The sequence below is a fragment of the Asparagus officinalis genome, chromosome 4 (assembly GCF_001876935.1).
Source record: "Asparagus officinalis chromosome 4, Aspof.V1, whole genome shotgun sequence".
Classification (NCBI taxonomy): Eukaryota; Viridiplantae; Streptophyta; class Magnoliopsida; order Asparagales; family Asparagaceae; genus Asparagus; species Asparagus officinalis.
The window spans coordinates 106,029,177-106,035,498 of record NC_033797.1 but is presented as its reverse complement, the minus strand read 5'-3'; positions in this window follow the sequence as shown (position 1 = coordinate 106,035,498).

Genomic DNA, 6,322 nt, shown 5'->3' with positions numbered 1-6,322 from the left:
GTCCAACACGAGGACTTCTATGGATTATAGTCCAACACGAGGACTTCTATGGATTATAGTCCAACACGAGGACTTCTATGGATTATAGTCCAACACGAGGACTTCTATGGATTATAGTCCAACACGAGGACTTCTATGGATTATAGTCTAACACGAGCACTTCTATGGATTATAGTCCAACACGAGGACTGTGAAATGGTAAAAATATCGCTGAGATACATAGTAAAATCTACCTATATCCATTCACAATCAAATCAGTGTATATATCCACAATTGGTACCCTCAGGTCATCTATCATGCTTGGTTACATAGTAAGGCTAAATACTAATGTCAGATAGCCCAATCAAACTCTCGAACATGAGTGAAAAGTTCAAAATACACAAAACAAGATATATACAGCAGACAGTGCGGCGGTCGACCGCACCGGTCGACAGCACACTGATACGCACCTGGTGGTCGACCACTGCGACCTCGCGGTTGACCGACAGGGCGTCGCGATCGACCGATGAGGCTCTGCGGTCGACCGCAGCCCTAAAACGAGCCCAGTGGTCGACCGCACCGGTCGACCGCCAAACGGACAGAAACCCAATCTGGGTTTCTGTCAGCTGCTAAACCTGGAAATTTCTTCTCTCTTGAGTTAATCAGCGATATAGCATAATGAAATTGTCATGAAACAGATAAATAAAGAAAGCTTACACATTTAGAAATCATTATCAAGATGCCAAACATAATTAAACATGATCTATGTATAGTTAATCAATAAAAACAGGGTTTTTCTCCTTTTAAAACGTATTCAGATCTATGCCTTCATAATTAAAATTCATTGGTAAAATTCATTGGTGAGCTTTTAAAATAAGGAAAAACCTGAGTCTCATATTATGAGCCATAATGATCTATTAGCTATTCAAAAATACGATTTTGGTTCAATAAAACTCATAAAAATCCAAAAGAAAACCATAGAAAACATGGGTGAGGGATTGGGCGAGATGATACTCGCCTCTGGTGAGCAACGGATCGCTGAAACTGAAGGAGAACGTTTTCCTTCGCTGAATCCCACCAAGAGCTGCTGCAAATCCTCAAGAACTTCTCTCAAATCACCAACAAAGAGGATTAGGGTTTTAGGGAAGAGAGGGGGGCTAGGGTTTTGATTTCAGAACTCAAAAGGGGCTCTCTCGGATATATTAGCATATATACCAACTCACAAACCCGACCCGAAACCCGATTGAACCCAAACTGATAAAAACCCTCTGATACGCTGTTCGGTCGACCGATGCGGTCGACCGCTATGGTCGACCGCGCAGCGGTAAAATGCCTGCTGCTAGGCATTTTACATGCTGGCCTTAACATCGATTTCTCTCACTTAGGTGGAGTTTTGCATTGAGTTGCAGCCAGGCACAGCCCTGATATCCCGCGCACCCTATCGTATGGCACCGGCTGAGATGAGGGAGCTTCAGACCCAGTTGGACGAGTTATTGGCTCAGGGTTTTATTCGCCGGAGTCATTCTCCGTGGGGCGCGCCGGTCCTCTTCGTGAAGAAGAAGGACATTTATCACCAAAGAAAGATTTATTACTATTTATTCACACCATTTCCTTATAAAATTTTGGGGTTTTACATTCTTCCCCCCTTAAAAGAATTTCGTCCTTAAAATTCGGAAATCATACGTATCTCGAAATATGAAGTTCTAGATGAACATATAGAATATTTACACTTAACGATCTAAAATAATAACATTTTCGCTCAACTCCTAATCTAGTGGAACTAGTATATCGGGCGAAAAATCCAAACAAGGAACCCCCCATATATATACCATGTGTTCCGAAAGATTAAGAATTAAGCGTGCATATTCCCATTCTAGTGTTAAATATAAATATAACCAAAAATATAACATAAAGTAACATATATAACATAATGAGAATTAATTTACCTGCTCAACCAAGTGTGGGTAGTCGCGACGCATGTCCTCTTCGCGCTCCCAAGAAATCTCCTCAATGCCTCCTCGGTTCCACTGAACTTTTACCAAGGGAATTACCTTGTTTCTAAGTCTCTTGTCCTCTCTGGCAAGAATACGAACTGGAATCTCGACAACAGTAGTCAAATCCTCCTGAAGCTCAATCTCTGGTGCATCCAATACTCGCTGTTGCTCCTCATCATGCATGTGTTTCTTGAGCATAGAAACATGAAATACGTTGTGTATACTAGACATCGATGCTGGAAGATCTAGTCTGTATGACACAACTCCAACACGCTCAAGAATCTGAAATGGTCCAATGAATCTCGACGCAAGCTTTCCCCGTCGTCCAAATCGATGTACGCCCTTCATAGGCGATACCTTCAGCATGACTGAATCTCCAACCTGAAACTCCAAGGGTCTTCGTACCAACTCCGGCCCAAGCATCAAGCTGTCCTCCGGCTCGGCCCAACATATCGGTGACCTACAAGGTCTCCCGTACAATGCTTCATACGGGGCCACATCGATCGTCGCTTGATAACTATTGTTATAAGCGAATTCTACCAATGGAATATGATCCTCCCAGCTGCCTTAGAAGTCAATAACACATGCCCGCAATATGTCCTCCAACACCTGATTCACTCTCTCCGTCTGACCATCCGTCTGGGGGTGGAATACACTGCTATAAGATAGCCTGCTGCCAAATGAGTCCGAGATGGATTGAGTTTATTAAGGACTACGAGTTCGCGATCCAGTATCATCCGGGGAAGGCGAACGTCGTAACAGATGCATTAAGCAGGAAGCGTAAACATCAGATTTCAGCTTTGAGATGTTCATTGCATCGGGATCTTATCACTCTTAGCCAGTTTGATTTTAGCCGATACGATCGTGTCCGGAACTCCGTGAAGTCGAACTATCTCCCGAATGAAGATCCTCGCATAAGCCTCTGCTGTATAAGTAGTCCTCACTGGAATGAAATGTGTTGACTTCGTCAACCGGTCCACTATCACCCAAACAGAATCATTCCCTTTCTTCGACTTCAGCAACCCCACAATAAAATCCATAGAAATGTCTGCCTACTTCCACTCTGGAATGGGTAAAGGCTGAAGTGTCCCTGCCGGTCTCTGATGCTCTGCCTTCACCTGCTGACAGGTAAAACATCTAGCCACATAGTCTACAATCTCTCTACGCATATCGCTTCACCAGAAATGTCTCTTCAAGTCCTTGTACATCTTGGTGGTTCCTGGATGCACTGTGTACCGAGTATGGTGTGCCTCATCAAATAACTCCCTCTTCAGCTCTGCGCTGGCTGGCATAACCAATCTACCCTTCATCCGTAGACCTCCATCAGCTCCGATGGTCCAATCAGTCTTAGGCTCTTTGGAAATCTCCTCCTTTCGGATTTGAATCCAAGAGTCTCCCAACTGAGCTCTGACAACTCTGTCACTCCAAGATGGCTGCACTATCACAGCTCCTAAAAATGCACTGGTTCCTCCAATCTCGGGTCTAAAATCAAACTGGCTAAGAGTGATAAGATCCCGATGTAGTGAACACCTCAAAGCCAAAATCTGATGTTGACGCTTCCTGCTTAATGCATCTGCTATGATGTTCGCCTTCCCCGGATGATACTGGATCGTGAACTCGTAGTCCTTAATAAACTCAATCCATCTCCTCTGTCCAGATGCGATAGCATCAGATTGAGATTTCAGTGTTCATTCCACATTTTTGGAAGGGTTTCCAGGATTCCTTTGGGCAACAGATTTATCATACTGTAGTGCATTTCATCCATAGATGGATGGTCAGATGGAGAGAGTAAATTAGATGTTGGAAAACAGATGCCGTCTGTCTTTGGTTGAGTTCCTTCTGGGAAAAGAGGTACTTCAGACTCTGATGGTCTGTGAATAACTCAAATTACACCCCATATAGGTAGTGCCTCCAAGACTTCAGTGCAAATACTACTGCTGCCAACTCCAAATCATGAGTGGGATAGTTCTGCTCATGTACCCTCAACTGCCGTGAGATATAAAGATGTTGGAAAACAGATGCCGGGCTTGTGTCATTGACTTTCAAGGTAGCAATTCGGAAGACGGAAAAAGATTACGACGAGATACATTGGACCGTATCAGATTTTGGAGAGCATTGGAACTGTGTCATACTGACTAGATCTTCTAGAATCGATGTCTAGTATACACAATGTATTTCATGTTTCTATGCTTAAGAAACAATTCTGAGTCTGCATCAATACGCCTCCTAAGCCTGCCAACGATGCATCTGTATATATGACGAATGTCCTGTCGCCGCTCGGAATGGTCAAAACCGGCACTGTAGTCAACTTAGCCTTCAAAACATCAAAGGCCTTCTGGCACTCCATGCTCCATATGAACTGTGAAGAACAGTAGTGAGTGTTGAACGCATTAGAAATTTAGCTTCAGGATGGTTTGACTACGATTGAAATCCTAGTTTGTATACTTGCTAGAGAAGACGAGAAATTTAGAAACAATATATTTTTTTTCTCCCTTGGAGAAAACTCAGTGGAACCAGAAAGGAGTTGAGATGATCTTCAGGGTCACGAAGATGTTATGCCGCGCGACTTCCTGAACCTATTGAGGAAGTGCATTGATTTATGTGTACGATTATTTGTGTGGTTATATTTTGATTTAACGCTAGAATGAGGATATTTTCACTTAATTCTTAATCTTTCAGAACACATGGTATATATATGGGGGGTTCCTTGTTTGGATTTTTCGCCCGACGTACTAGTTCCATTCGATTAAGGGTTGAGTGGGAATATAGTCAGATGCTCCTCGTGATCCGCCTCCGATCTCGAGTAAATGAGTATATCATCGATGAAGACGATCACAAACTGATCCAAAAAGGGACGGAAAACCCGGTTCATCAAATCCATAAATACCGCGGGTGCATTGGTCAACCCAAATGGCATGACCAAGAACTCGAAAGACCCATATCGAGTAAGAAAAGCGGTCTTGGGGATATCCATCTCCCTAACCCGTAACTGATGATAGCCAGAACGAAGATCAATCTTTAAGAAATACTGCGCACCCTGCAACTGGTCAAACAAGTCATCAATCCTAGGTAGTGGGTACCTATTCCGGATAGTGACCTTGTTCAACTCTCGATAATCTATACATAATCTCATACTACCATCATTCTTCTTCACGAAGAGGACCGGCGCGCCCCACGGAGAATGACTCCGGCAAATAAAATCCTGAGCTAATAACTCGTCCAACTGGGTCTGAAGCTCCCTCATCTCAGCTGGTGTCATACGATAGGGTGCGCGGGATATCGGGGCTGTGCCAGGCTGCAACTCAATACAAAACTCCACCTCTCTCACCGGAGGTAATCCAGGTATGTCCTGAAAGACATCCTGATACTCTAAGACAACTCTAGTATCCAATAAATTAATACTCTGATCCCGTCTTATCACCTCCTCGATGTACACTAGAAATGACTCCGTAAAATGGTTACCCTTAGAGGTGACTACAATCATGTGGAAACAGATAAAGGGGTGTCTAGAGGCTGAGCTACGAGCTGGAGTCTAGCCATAAATGCATGCGATATGAAGGAATGTGAAGCTCCCGAATCAAAAAGAATACGGGCGGGAAAGGAATTCACAAAGAACGTACCCTCCACTACTGCTCCGCTAGCTCCATGATCCCGGGGAACTACTGCATAAACCCTGCCCGTGGTTGAAGACTGCTCTGCTGCTGGAGATGGAGAATATGGGACGATCTGCCCCTGGGGAACCTCCTGAACTGCTCAAATCTACCCCTCAGTCCTCTGAGCTGCTGGTTGTGCCTCAAGTCTGTTCTGCTGGCCCTGACCTCTGTCCTGCTGGCGCTGCTGCTGCTGCTGCTGGTTCGGACCCTTGCCTTGCTGGGCTCCTACTGGTGCACTACGACACTCCGATGCCTTATGCCCGACCTTGTGACAGTTAAAACAAGATCCTTGGAACTTGCGCTGCTGATGCACTCTCTGATCCTGCTGGGGTCCCCTTTTATAAGGGCCCTGATGCTGCTGCTGATGTCCTGAAAAAGGTCTCTTGTTTTTGCTCTTATCCCCACTCTGTCCTGTCTTGGCCTTCCCCTCCTTGTCCTTCTGAAACATAGCAGTCTCAATCTCCTGAGAGGTGGCAGCCTCAGCTACCTCCCTAACTGAATAAAACCTCTTGGACACGAGGTACCGGTGGATATTAGGGCAAAGCCCTGCCAAGAACATTTGAGCCTGACGCTCTCCTGTCTGCCACATTCCCGTGAAATGCAACAGCTCCATAAACCTGCTCTCAAAGTCTGCAACTGTCATGTCCCCCTGAGTCAAACGAGACAACTCGAGTTCCTTCCCAGTCCATGCTGCTG